This window comes from Nelumbo nucifera, chromosome 3 (genome assembly GCF_055504915.1).
Source record: "Nelumbo nucifera cultivar China Antique chromosome 3, China Antique-T2T, whole genome shotgun sequence".
NCBI lineage: Eukaryota > Viridiplantae > Streptophyta > Magnoliopsida > Proteales > Nelumbonaceae > Nelumbo > Nelumbo nucifera.
This window is the reverse complement of record NC_142651.1, coordinates 4,203,380-4,218,032: the sequence shown is the minus strand read 5'-3', so window position 1 is coordinate 4,218,032 and position 14,653 is coordinate 4,203,380.

The window sequence follows — 14,653 nt, the reverse complement described above, 5'->3', positions numbered from 1 at the left end:
TATCTGTGAATGCCGCAATATCCCTGGAAAACAGGAGCAAGGGAAATTCATAGAGCATAATGAGAAAATAATCAATTCAAACACATGTTGCTATACAAAATTGTGTCAAGAGTCTTGAGGTGTTTTCAGTTGCTAACTGATATCATCGACTTTGAGACAAGAAAATTACTCTCCTGTCATTAAAGGTAGACAGCCAGTATTGTTTTTCTATAGCTTGGATCAAGTGCCCCGGAGTACAACTCTTATCTCCTTTTCTCTTCCCAATAAATATAGTTGTCTATACTACTACTATTAATTATATATATACATGACAACCAAGCCTAGAATAACCATTCCTGAAAGAAAATCGACAAATTTTACAGGAGGCTCTGAATTGTTTGGGAACTAATGCTGATGTTGGCTGGCTATCTAATCCCATACGTTGTATTGATGCAGAGACCTAAGCGTCCAAAAAGTCTCCAAGTTTTATTTTCTAAAGCACTCTTGATGCTCAGGACTTAATTAGCAGACTTGACATGGTTAGAGTCTAATTTGGAACCTTGATGGGGATAGAACAAGCAAATGAGCCAGAACAAAAATGATCAATATGTCAATATCAAGACAACATATCTATACTCAATTGTTTTTAGCTTTTGCACATTAGAAACTAAATACCCACTACATGTCCTTAGGATGACCCCATTAAAACACTGGCCTTAATAGTGAACAGTGTGTTTTTCTATATGTTAAATGAACTGGTTAGTATGACTTGTCAGCACTTTCCTAACTCATTTGTCAGACACAGATGAACCATCATGGATGTCTTCAATAATACACCAATTAGATTCCTTATAGGATAAAGACATAAACAATCCATGTTGAAAAAAGGGTCATATGGTTAATAAATGTGTGACCTGTTGCAAGTTGAAGGGGCTTGAAAGACTGGGTGTAGACCAAAAAAAGGGCATGTTTTGAAGTAGTAATAAATTATTTATAGCTCACAATTTAACAATGGATATGGCATTAAACAGAATGAAATGGAAAAACAGGATTCATGTAGTCGGCCCCATATTGTTGGGATAAGGTTAGGATGATGATGATGGGTAATAAATGTGTCATCCTAGAGAAGTGTGTATTACAAACAATAAGTTAAAAATGCACTAATCTTTCCTGACCCCATTAGTTATTGGTAATCCACCAGTCTGTTGACATAAGCTTCCAGTTTCCTATCAAGGTCCTGAACCCAGTTCCCAATTCTGATTCTGCTTAAATTCTCAGGCCAACTTTTGCTCATACTACCACCTACTGCTAACAAAATTACTGTTTCTATTAAAGTAGACAAAAAGAAAAATTAAATTTTCTTAAATATAAACATATTCCAAAATTTTCAGTATCATATTCACACATTCACACTGAACAGAACGGAATGGTAAAACAGGATTCATGTTTCCAACCCCATATAGATGGAACAAGGCTTAAATATTAACCTCCCCTTGCACACACATACATATAAAATTCAGTTACAAATATCCATCATCTCAATATTCTAGTAGAAGTAGAATAATCATAATTACTGGACCCAGAATACGGTGAAGTACGGGATATTTCTATCTTTTTAGTGATGAAGTAAGAAGTGCCAGCTATCTGCATGGCAGCTAGCTGATGCCTTTTAGCTGTTCAGATACAGTTGTAAATGCTCAAAAAGACAATTAGAAAATGACTTTCAAGATTTTTTTTTGATTGAGTAAATTTCATAATTTTCATTAAAGCCACAAAGTATCTTACTGTTCAAGAACAATAAGGTATATCAACTCTCAAGAACTTTTTTTTTTTTTTTAATTTAACATAATTATGTCGAAAAACTCTGGAGATAAGATTTTCCATCAAGGGGAAAGTGACAATATCATTTCTGCATTCAAACAAGTCTTATCAACACAATTCGAAACTCTCCTGGTTAAAGTTTAGGTTAAACTCCCAGAGCTAGTCAAACCATAGCAAGTTTTGAGTGTTATGACCAAAATATTATATCCGTGGCGTAAAAATATATAATTTTGGTTTAAACATGAAATAATTCCCATTAAAACTCTGAAATGAAAGAATGTCCACTAAAACAAAAAACATTTGAGAATCTGAAATGAGCATAAGGATTTTTCTTTTTTCTTTTGTATTTATCATTGCTGCATTTGCTTATGAATTGTTTACTTGTGTATCATTTGGATTTTAAGAATATTAGACATGTTCAAAGACATGAGTCACTTTCTATATTTTATGTTACCTATTTTAAATAGTTGTTTGGGTTGTATAATGATCAGCAACTCCTACATGTGTGTTTATATTCATTCTATATTGTTTTTTAAAAGTCTGGCATAAGTTTCCAACTTTTTTTAATGTCTTAGAGTTTCCATAATTTTATGAAATTTTTGTTAGCTTCTATAAAACTTCCATGAATTAATCCGACTTCCACATGGACCAAAATTTCAAGTAGAGAAAATTCTAGCATAGGTGGTACTTATAGAGATATATGAGCAAAAAATGTTAAGAAGCAATTTGATCATTTATCGTATTTTTCTGGCTAAAAATACATATATCAACAATTATTTAAAAAATACTGATATCTTTTCTCTTTTCTTTAGCTGTGTCTGGTTTACCATAAAATTACTATTTTTATTTATCAGCAACACGGTTTACCAGAAAATTATTGAAAAAGGGAAATTGCATGAAAGTTCTCTATGCATCTTATGAAAAATTTATTAACAACTTTCCCTTTCTCACTTATTTTCTCGAGAACCACATACAGCCTTAATGGTCCTTTTCTATTTATTGAGACAAGTAGGGCTAACTTTAGCAATGCTAGTTGGAGTTAAAGTTAAATACAAATAACTTAATTTTAATTATTACTGTGAAGTTCCATATTTTTTATCCGACCCCATATAGTTGGGATAAGGCTTGGATGATGATGAGGATAATTGTGAAGTTCCATATTTTTCTTAAAGCAATTTGATATGATCATGAGGCTTATCCCTCTGACTTCAGTTAAAAAGTTCTGCACCTCACATCAAACATAGGCCCAACTTATGCCTCATGAGAACTTCACATTTCGGACTTGCACTCAGAGTGTTTGGAACATGCCTCAATCAAGGCTAAACACCTCTAAAAGCACTGCTACTTATGTTTAATCTTAAATTGCTTGAATTTAAGAAGGTAAAAGAGTTATACTAAGGTACTGCTAAAAACACCTCTAAAAGCACTCAGAAATTCTCCCATTTTTGAGTATATATGTCAATGTGTTAGAAATGATGAGTTTACACTAACCATGAAGGCATTCCCTTGCTTCTCCATCCACAAGCACAATATCACCACTATGAAGGAATATTGCTATTAGAGCATCTTCTCTAGACTTTCCTCCCAGTAGAAAAGTTGCCTTGCAGTCTAAACAGAGGATAAAAATAAAAAAACGAATACTTTCCAGCTTTCAAAACAGAAAACAACATATGCAAAAACATATAACAAATACCTGATGCTTATTATAGGTGTACTACAATCCATGATTTTCAAAACCGGACCGGACCGGACGGTCGGACCGGAAAACCGGGAACTGGTCAGGTGATCGTTCCGGTTTTCCCCAAAACCGGATTTTCCATAAAAACCGTTGATTTTGGTCAGCAAACTGCTGACCCGGGCGGTTAACCGTTTGAACGATTTTGACCGGTTTTCATTTTTTTTATTTTTTTATTTTTTGTCAAAACGGACCGACCATTCGACCCGGTAACTGGACCCCTGACCGGTTCGGCCTCCGGGTCGGTTTTAAAAACCATGCTACAATCTGCTTCTTTGTCATCTAGGTGACCACCAAGTATATCAACCTACTAAAGGGGAAAAGAGAAAGTAAAAGAAAGTACTGCAACTCATCAAAGATGGTCATTACCTAATGTTGTCTTGACCATATGGGGTCTTCAGAGGTGGGCTGGATAGAGACCTACCTTCAACAGTTTTTTTCACAAAGTGGCTGCTCTAAGACTTTGCAGCTTTTGGATTAGAGGAGAGTTCTTGCCACCACTGTCCTGGTAAAAGTTTATAAGTTCTTAGCATTCGATTTGATATGCACATAATGGTTAGTAATATATTGAAGGATGTCATAAAGTACTATGCTGCAGCACAAACCAAAGTAATTTACTAGGGCAGCTTCTGGTTGGAATTCTTGCCCCATTGTCATGGAAGGTGCTGAAATTCTTTTAGCAAGTTCACAAAGCAATTTACTAGTTGTACTTTTCTTTTTTTTATTTCTAATAAAGTTGCTTGGTCCATTACTGGTTAAAAATCATAAACGTTAATTTATGATTTATGTAGCTGACCATAAATAATTGGGATTGCGCCTACTTAAATTGTATTTAGTTCAAATTGAGACACTTCATTGTAGAAAGCATCATTTGTGAACAGAATATAGTGAGAGAATCCAAAAGAAACTAAAGAGAATAGTGCAAACAGAGGACTCACAAGATTTAACATAGTCTGTGTTTTTGTGTCTACATACATGGAAGATCCTATGAAATCCACAATTCTCAATTTAACTATATACTGTCCTAGTGAACAAGCTAGTTATTTTGTACCATTGAATTAGATTTCTAAGGTTTCCTAATTCGTCTACAACCAAAAATAAACAAGTGTATACCAAAAATATCCCTTTCTGGATGATGTACAGACAAATTTCATATACAATCTGGGAAATAGTCCTAAAGAAGCTGTTATGAAGTCGATCAACAGTTGGTTATGCTACTCTGTTTCTTCCTTAATTTTAGGCAGTAAGGTTACTTTTCTCACTTTGTTTTGTATGAAATCCAATTCCAATCAAGATGCTATGTCCTATAAATGTCTTTTATGTTTCTTTTATTCTTGGTTTTAAATCTTGTAAGTTGGAAGTTAGTTTAAGGGGCATCATTAGTCATTTGCCAGTCATTAGTCAAAGGTATCTTTGCTTTTTCATCCTATATTCCTATCAACTATCAAGCAATCCCCCCTTTATATTCAGCAGTTGTAACTTGTAAACATTAAACTTTCAGAATTACGGAATGTAACTGGATTGCCTGCTATAAGCCTAGAACAAGATTGAGTTGTTTGATGCAACTTCTTATAGGAGTAATCTCTCTTCACTTATTTTTCCCTTTAAGTTTGTTTTTGTTGTAATGATGTTATTTAGAGTTATAATTTCTTCTTATTCTAAAATAGGGACCATGGACCCTCTGCTCTAGCTTTAACTTTAAGGTATGTGAGGTTAGATATGTAATTGTAACACCTGAGTGAGAAGTAAATATAAGAAGATTAGATCCATAGTGCAATTTTCCACACTTGGGTGAAAAGTGAAGAGAAAATTCTTAGTTAAACATGGTTCTGCAATACTAGTATTATGTCTCTACATGAAAACTCAAGCACGCGGAGAAACATGGCCATGCAGAACCAGTAGCAAGACTTAGAAACTTTCATGAATATTATTAATTAAACAAAATGAACAACATTAAATTAGGCTAAGGATATTGATGGAAGATAAAGCATACATAAACGAACAACAGGCAAGGCAACATATTCACCAATAAGTAAATGTATTGTCATAAAACACATTATATTAGATAAAGGTTGTATTTTAGTACCATTACTCTTTTTACCAGAAACGTTTTGGGTTGATCAATACAAATTGGTGAGAGATATGTATTGTTTTCACATCACAATTGAGAGTCACTCTAACTAGAATTATAAAACTTCACCCCAAACAGCCTCAGGCATATGCATTTTTTAAGGCATATATGCCTGTTTCAACTATAAACAGCCTCAAATAACAGTTGTATTCCAATTTGTATTAGTCAATCCAAAACGTTTCAACTTTCAAGTAAGTATAAACAAAAGTGGTACCAAACACAATCAAAATAATTATTACCTCTAACTAGTGTGGTTTTGACCAAAGAAATATTCTCGGTGTAACTCATAAAATATTGGACCCCACCCATGCCATCCACCCACTCTGCAACCTGCATGTTCACGTATTCAGAGAGCTTCAATCAACCATCCATAGCACTCAGCCTTACTCTGCATTCTCAATGCCAGAATAGTGTTTACCATTCACATCTATAACTGAATTCTCCAATTCAATCCAACCCTTCTGTTTTTTGCTGCATTAAATAAGCCAGTAATAATGTCCATAGGCTGCACTATGGTTTGTTCTGTTAGGAGGCTCATATGCATGGTTTGCAATTTCCCCAAAATATGCCAATATAAACCAATGAGATTCTCAGTCTTAGGGTGGTTCCAAAGCCTACCAATGGCAATTTTAATAATAATATCTAAATAGCACCTTGGTAAAGTCATAAAAACGAATCTAAGAATAGCTCCAGTAGGTGATAAAACAAGAGAAAGTAGATTGAGAGGGTTGGTTCGCGTGCATAGGAGATCATTTAAACACCTATTAAAAAAGGTGATCTTTTACAATGGATATGGCACCAAACAGAAACAAATGTGGTCGACCCTATATAGTTGGGATAAGGTTTAGATGATGATATCTGAAGAGCATCTTGATGGATATTCCAGGTGGCATGGAATTGCATACTTATAATAATTTAATTCCATGCCGCTCAAGATCTAATACAAAATAACTCGATGAGAAAACAGGCCACTAATCGGAGGTATTGGGTTCACTTTATTTGGTCCCTTATAGACTTTTCGTGTTGAATGTTTACAAAAGGAAGTCATCAGGGTTAGTCCTTTCTCTACTGAAGTTTTCGCATCTTCTTTTCCCCTAAGAATAACGGGAAAATTTACATAATAATGATAACAAAAGGAAGAGATAAAACAAACCTCGTGGCTGGTAAAATGGCCGACGAGTAAGGCCTACCAGACCAAGAACAAACAATCAACAGATACCAGTGTAGCGAGAACAGAATTTAATGAAATAATAAATGAAAAAAAAAACGACAAGAAAAATCAAGAAATCTTGCATACCGGGGCCATTTTCAAAGCAGAAATTAATGGGAAGACTAGTCGCAACGGAGTTTGGAGATCAGTTGGTATTTCTCCGTTCAAAGCCCTTGGGTTTGAAAAAAAAAAAAAAAATAGCGCGCGTAAACACATACGCACCAAGATAAACTGTAGGAAACTTTACGATGACGCAAGTCGCAAGGGTATGATATTTTGATAAATACCGGTAAGCAGGTTACCACTTTTACGATACCGGTTGATTTGTTTTCTAGGTATCATGCTTCTTCGGTATCATAATCAGATAAGAAATTCTACCGTCGGGCTTGGCAGTTGACAGTTTGGCACTACTCCCGCGTTTAACTTTGAGTAAATTGCTAAAACCTCTATGAAGCTTTTGGTTGTTGCTGAACCTCTTCCTAAAGTTTAGTAATTATAAAATTACAAAGACCCTCTTGTATCCCCCTATATTTTATTTTGCGACAAAGACTCTTCTGTGAGACAAAGACCTCTTTTCCGTTCAAAAAAGCCGTTACAAAATTTTTTAATTTCATAATAATTATTCGGATAACTGAGAGAAAAATACTATTTCCCTTTACCTCAGATTCCTTCGTATTTCTCTCTCTCCCTACGATCTCTCTTCTTCCCCTTTCCCTTTCTCTCCTCTCTTTCTTCTTCCCTCTTTCCCCTGTTTTCCGTTTCTCTCGGCCATAGCCGCCATAACTTGTTACAATGGCTAATTCGGGGTGTTTCCTACTCAATTCTACCGAATGGCGCATCCGAGAGAATTGTTTCTTCTCACCGAACCCTTGGTCACAAGCTCAGATCATTGAAACGCATTCTCTTTCTCTGCAAGTACATGGAGGTTGAAACCTGAAAAGATTTCGGGAAACATAAGGTTGGGTTCTGCAATGGAGTTCTGCAAGGTTGCGCTCGTTCTGTCTCTTATTGCTTTCGTGGAATCTAGTTGTAATACTACAGACCGGTTAATCTCCCGATCCTTTCACTCCGTCGCCGGATTTTACTTGTTGCTTTTCGAATCTAGAGATGGGAGCTGCTCGATTTTGTAGCATATATTGATAAACTGAGACACTCGAGTCTGAAGGGAAGAATTTTCTTTCTCTGTGTATCATTTCAACCGAACATTACAAGATATATATAGAGGTAGAGTTAGTTCCCTCTTGCGATTAGGATACAAACTCCTACATGAACAATGAAAGCCAAAACAAAGAACAACTAAGATTCATACACCAATAGGACTCAAACAGTAAGAAGGATAAAGCTACGCTAATACCCCCCTCAAGTTGGAGCATGTAAACGGGAAATGCCCAACTTGGCAAGAAGATGCTGGAATGGTTGCCTGCCCAGGGCCTTTGTAAACATATCAGCGTAGGAAGGCCGTATATTCCCATTCTGAATTTCATTGCGGACAAAGTGACAGTCTACTTCAATGTGTTTAGTCCTCTCATGGAAGACCGGATTCGCAACGATATGCAAGGCTGCTTGACTATCACAGTGTAATCGCACAGGATCAGGATGACCGACTCCTAATGAATGCAACAACCCTTTTAACCATTTCAATTCACATGCAGTTGTTGCCATAGACCTGTATTCTGCCTCAGCCGATGATCTGGATACTGTAAGTTGCTTCTTTGTCTTCCATGAGATAGGTGCTTGTCCCAATAACACAAAAGTATCCAGTGAGAGAGCGTCGTGTCAGTGGACACCCGGCCCAGTCAGAATCACAGTAAGCATACAACCGAAGATCACTGTCAGCTGGAAGGAAAATTCCCTGTCCCGGTTTACCTTTCAAATATCGCACCACACGTAAAGCTGCCTCCCAGTGTTCTTTACGGGGGTTCTGCATAAATTGAGCAAGCACATGTACACAGTATGACAAGTCAGGACGGGTAATGGTTAAGTAAATTAAACGACCCACGAGCCTCCTGTAACTCTCTGGTTTCATTATCAGAGGACCATCTGCCAGAGCTAGTTTATGATTTTGTTCCAGGGGAAGTCCAGCTGGCTTAGATCCTAGCAATCCAGTTTCTGATATGATATCCAAAGCATACTTCCGCTGACAAAGAACAATACCTTTTTGGCTTCTGGCGACCTCCACTCCTAAAAAATACTTCAAAGCTCCCAAATCTTTCATATGGAAGCATTGGCTCAGATACTCCTTGAATCTCCGTATGGCATTGCCATTATTTCCAGAGATAAAAAGATCATCCACATACACCAAGATGTTCAACTGTTCCTGCTTTCGTCGAAGTGTAAACAAGGAGTAATCAGATTGTGACTGGATAAGCCCTGTTTTAAGGCTGTCGTTAGTTTAGCAAACCAGCAACGAGGGGCCTGCTTCAAGCCATAAAGCGACTTGTGAAGCTTGCACACCTTCCCAGGTAGTCTTGAAGCAAATCCAGGGGGCATCTTCATATACACTTCTTCTTGCAGGACTCCGTGAAGGAACGCGTTCTGCACATCCATCTGATGCAGTTCCTAGTTTTTAGCCGCAGTTACTGCAAGGAATGTGCAGACTGTAACCATCTTTGCCACAGGCGCAAATGTTTCATTGTAGTCTATCCCTTCAACCTGTTTGTTTCTAAATATCACCAAACGCGCCTTGTGCCGCTCTATTGTGCCATATGAGTGGTACTTTATCTTGTATACCCATTTACTTCCGAGAGCCTTTTCCCCTGGCGGTAAGTCCACCACTGTCCAGGTTCTGTTGTTTTCTAAGGCTTCAATTTCCTTTCTCATTGCTTCTCTCCAACGAGAGTCCTTGACAGCCTCTGAATAGCTCTGGGGTTCATGATTAGCTGTGACAGCTGCTAAGAAAGAGCGGTGTTGCAAAGAAAATTTATCACAATTCACATAATGTGTTATAGAATAGGGAGTACCTGAGGAGGGAAATTGGCGAGAGGAACTGGCAGAAGGGCTCAGACTGCGATCGAAACACCATGTGGTGTGTATGACGCAATCCTTGAGACGGGTGGAAGGATGCTTCACTCTATGGACTCGTCCAAGTTGCTCATTCCCTGCATTCATTTCTTACATAGAACCCCCCTTACTTCATGCTCCCCTTCATTATTTTCATTCATGTCGTCCTGATCTGTCTCTCTTATGATCTCACGAGTACCATTACCCCTTCCTCTCTCACTATCCTCTTCGCCATACTCTTCAGTTTCCTCCTGGTCATAAGCAAGATTACCATCATCGGGTTTGTGTTCAACTTGTTTTTCTTCAATAGCATAAGGAAATTCAGTTTTTGAAAACACCACATCCCTAGAAACAAAGTATTCATTATTTTCTAAGTCATAAACTCTCCATCCCTTCGTGCCAAAGGGATATCCCAAAAAGACACAACGTCTGGCTCTACTGGCAAACTTGTCCCTGGTCCAATTTAGGTTTCGTGCATAACACAAACATCCAAATGTGCGTATATGTTTGTAGCTTGGTTTCTCCCCATACAACATCTCATACGGCGTTTTACCCAAAAGGAGAGTGGAGGGGGTCCTGTTGATCAGATAACCGGCTGTCATAACACATTCTCCCCAAAACTCAATAGGGAGATTGGCCTGAAATCTAAGAGCTTGGGCAACATTTAGTATATGTCTATGCTTTCTCTCTCCACGTCCATTCTGCTGCGGTGTTTCAACACATGAGGTCTGATGTATTATGCCTTGCTCAGAGAAATATTCCTTCAAGCAAGTAAATTCAGTACCATTGTCGCTTCTAACTATCTTCACCAATTTTCCATATTGGCGTTTTACCATAGTGAAGAAGTTCCGCAGTGTTTTTCCTACTTCACTTTTGTCATTAAGTAAGAATACCCAAACGGCTCTTGAGAAGTCATCAACCACGGTCAAAAAATATGGGGCACCACAAGATGCTCGTACCGAGTACGGACCCCATAAATCACAATGAATCAAATCGAAAGTCCCTTTAGCATTGTTTTCACTAGAATCAAACGCACTTCTTGTCTGTTTGGCTTTTGAACAAACACCACATATCCTATTTCTACTATCACATCTAATGTTTAAATCAGGAAGAAGTTTAATTACTTTCTCAGAGGGATGACCCATTCTTTTGTGCCATAACTCGTATGATGCTTCAACCTTTGCTTTGTGAGCTCTGCTTGAGTGCACACCTTTGAAGCGGTAGAGCCCTCCGCGTAGTTCACCCGCACCAATCACCATCCTCGAAGTGCGGTCCGATATAACACAAAATTTATTAGTGAATTGGATATTACAATTTGAATCTTTTAATAATTGCGACACAGATATCAGGTTACAATTTAAACGAGGAACATAAAGCACATCTATAAGCTCCATGTGCTCATTCAAAATGACGATCCCTTTCTTTATTGCCATGACATGCTTTCCATCGGGCAATCCAACCTGACAACCAGTCACGGTCTCGGTATTACGCAAGAGGTTCAGGTTTCCTGTCATATGGTGCGAAGCTCTTATCCAATTCATACCTGTCAACTTCTCGGTTGTGTTGGGTTTGCAAGAATTCAACAGATTAAGGAAAGTGGACCATTGTTCATTAGTCAATCCACCGAACGCAGTGCGATCTCCCTCTGTCGCGTGGGTCGGTTCAGAAGTTTGCCCTACCGCTTGTGCAGCATTCGCTCTCTGTCCGCCTCCACGTCCACGACCAGATTTACCTTGTGTTCCTCGGCCTCGAGCTTTCCCACTCCCAGTAATTCTCGGCCGGTCTCCCCACCAGTCCGGGTAGCCGATAAGTTGGAAGCAACTCTCGGCCTCATGTCCTGTTCGTCCACAGTTGGTGCACACTCTAGATTTCTCTTTTGTATTGTGTCCCGTTCTTTTTGTGCCACCTTGTGCTTGCACAGCAAAGCTCATTGCCTATTTTCTTTCTTCTTTGCTGCGGGTCATGGTTCTCAGCCGCTCCTTTTGTATCACCATGGCATAGGCTTTGTTCAAGTTTGGCAGCGGATTGGTGCCCAGAATATTGGAACGCACTATTCCATATACTGAGTCATCCAAGCCCATTAGAAACTGATGAACTCTCTCTTCTTCTCGTCTCTTCTCCAGTTTTGTGGCGATGTTGCAGTTGCAGCCTGCATAGACGCATGTCGAAATTTGCTCATAATTAGCAAGTTCTTCCCAGATTTGCTTCAATTTGCCATAATATGCCACGACTGGGAGACCGACCTGTTTGCTGGTCGCAAGATCTGCCTTGAGTTACTGAATTCTTGGCCCATTGCCCACTGAAAACCGTTCTTTGATGTCGTCCCACAGGTCCTTCACAACCTCCATGTATGTGACTGTAGAGCGTAGGGTTGGTTCTATCGTGTTGAGGATCCATGAGACCAGCATCGAGTTCACAGTCCACCAGTCTTCCAACTCCAGTGAATCGTCCGCGGGTTGAGATATGGTTCCATCGAGAAATCCGATTTTCTTCTTGGCTCGGAACGCCATTCGCATTGCTCGAGCCCATTCCTCGTAGTTATCTCCTTTCAGTTGGACTTGGGTAATTATATTACCCGGATTGTCGTTGGCCACCAGGTAGTACGGTGAGACTACCTTTCTGCTTCCGCCCTCACCTTCATTCTGCCTCTCGCTTCCATCTGCCATGATCGATCGATCAAAGCAAGGTGTTTCCTTCCTGGTTTTAGCGAAGAACAACTACCAACTTTGACCGGCTGTTGAAAAGAGAGCCCTGCAGAATCCTCAGAGAAGGAAGCCCAAGGGCTTAAATAGGATAGGAGTCTGTCCCCTCTCTCTCTTTCTCTCTCCCTCTCTCCAACCTAACCGAGCCAGCGAAGAAGCAGCAGCGGCTCAGAAACCTTAATCGGAATCGTCTCTCCAAGTCTTCTCCATCGTCATCGTGAAATTTAAAGATTGGGAACAAATCGGAGCGGGAGGGAACCGTCACCGGCTTTGCATCTGCATGGACGAGGGGAGAAGAATTTAGGGAGGGAGCGAAGGATTCGCTGCGAGTTCGGAATAGGAGCAGACTATAACAACATGTCTGCCATAGTGTGTGGCAAGAGATCTTTCTTTGAAGACCTTCCAACGACAACCCCTGTTTCCTCTAAGAGAATCCACTTCACGAGCAACGATCGAAAAAAAACAAATACCGCAGCCTCCAGTCTTGACGATCGAAAGAAGGTAGAGTTCTGCTAACTCTTCAGCGCTCTGCTCCACGAACAGAGGTTTAGAGAAGATCGAACGAGCAAGTTCAAAAGGCGGTGCGAAAGTCGAACGAACCGCGCTCTGATACCATGATAAACTGAGACACTCGAGTTTGAAGGGAAAGATTTTCTTTCTCTGTGTATCCTTTCAACCGAACATTACAAGATATATATAGAGGTAGAGTTAACTCCCTCTTGCGATTAGGATACAAACTCCTACATGAACAATGAAAGCCAAAACAAAGAACAACTAAGATAACAACTAAGATTCATACACCAGATAGGACTCATACAGTAAGAAGGATAAAGCTATGCTAATATATATAGCCTCCTCCCTAGCTATAAATTACTGCTAGCTATAAATACTAGTACCAAACTGCTTAGTTTTGTAGCATATATAGCCTCCTCCCTAGCTAGCTAGCATTAGCAAGAAGAGAATAATTGAAGCTGGTTAATTATGATACCACACATACAATATATATTCATGGCTAGAAAATCAAAATCATCCCACCTTGGCCGCTTGTTGGGCTCGATCGCCTTTCTCTTCTCCACCACATAAGCCCGACCATTAAGCGATCCAAAACAGCACAGATGCATGGAAGAAGAAGGAGATACATTTCAGCTTATTAGCAATCTATCTCTCGAGGCAATCAATAATTCTGGAGATAAGGGGAACCGATTTGCAGAGTACGTTAACTACTTGATGGAAGGGATAAAGAAATCCCGCCCAGGTCCGAGAATTGGCCACTAGTGGTGGTAGCTACGACGGTTGCTTATTCTTATAGATTGTTCTTCCTCATAGCAACAGATTTGATTAATTCCTGAACATATATATTGAGTTGCTTGGACGAGGAGTAGTAGATATATAGTACTAGTTCAAAACGCAAACTCTATTGTGTAAAGTATGAAAATAATGGATGGTCAACATTCTTATTCCTGACTTGATATGTACGACGTACGTGTTTTAGTGAAGAAGATGAGAATTATTCTGTTTGTTTTTGTTTGTACAATCAAAAGCCACACATGCGCTAACTGATCTTCGATTGTTAATCTTAATCTAGACTGAACTCGATCGAACAATTGGCATGCACAAGATCTTGCTGATCTTTAGCGTTTAGATAGTTGATGTGTTAGATTCCCGAGTCCCCATTTTCTCTGTATATCAATCGCGTTAAAGGTGGGCAGAGCACCTAGTACTAGTTGTAATACTACAGACCGGGAGTTAATCTCCCGAGCCTTTCACTCCGTCGCCGGATTTGACTTGTCGCTTTTCGAATCTGGAGATGGGAACTGCTCGAATCCTCCAATTAGGGAAATAAAGCTTCCGGAAAGAAATATGAGCGGAATCGTTTCATGGAATTATCTTTGAAATCTATCCAAGTTACAGTATATGGATTTATCCTACAATAAACTACAAGGGTCTGTTCTAGGTTGGTTCTGGTCGATGTTGAGCCTCGTCGAAGTTAATCTCGCCATGAATTGTCTTCGAGGAAATGTTGTCTTCGCCCCCACCTCAAAAACCAGTTCGGTTTCGTCGTTGTCGTCGGTTCA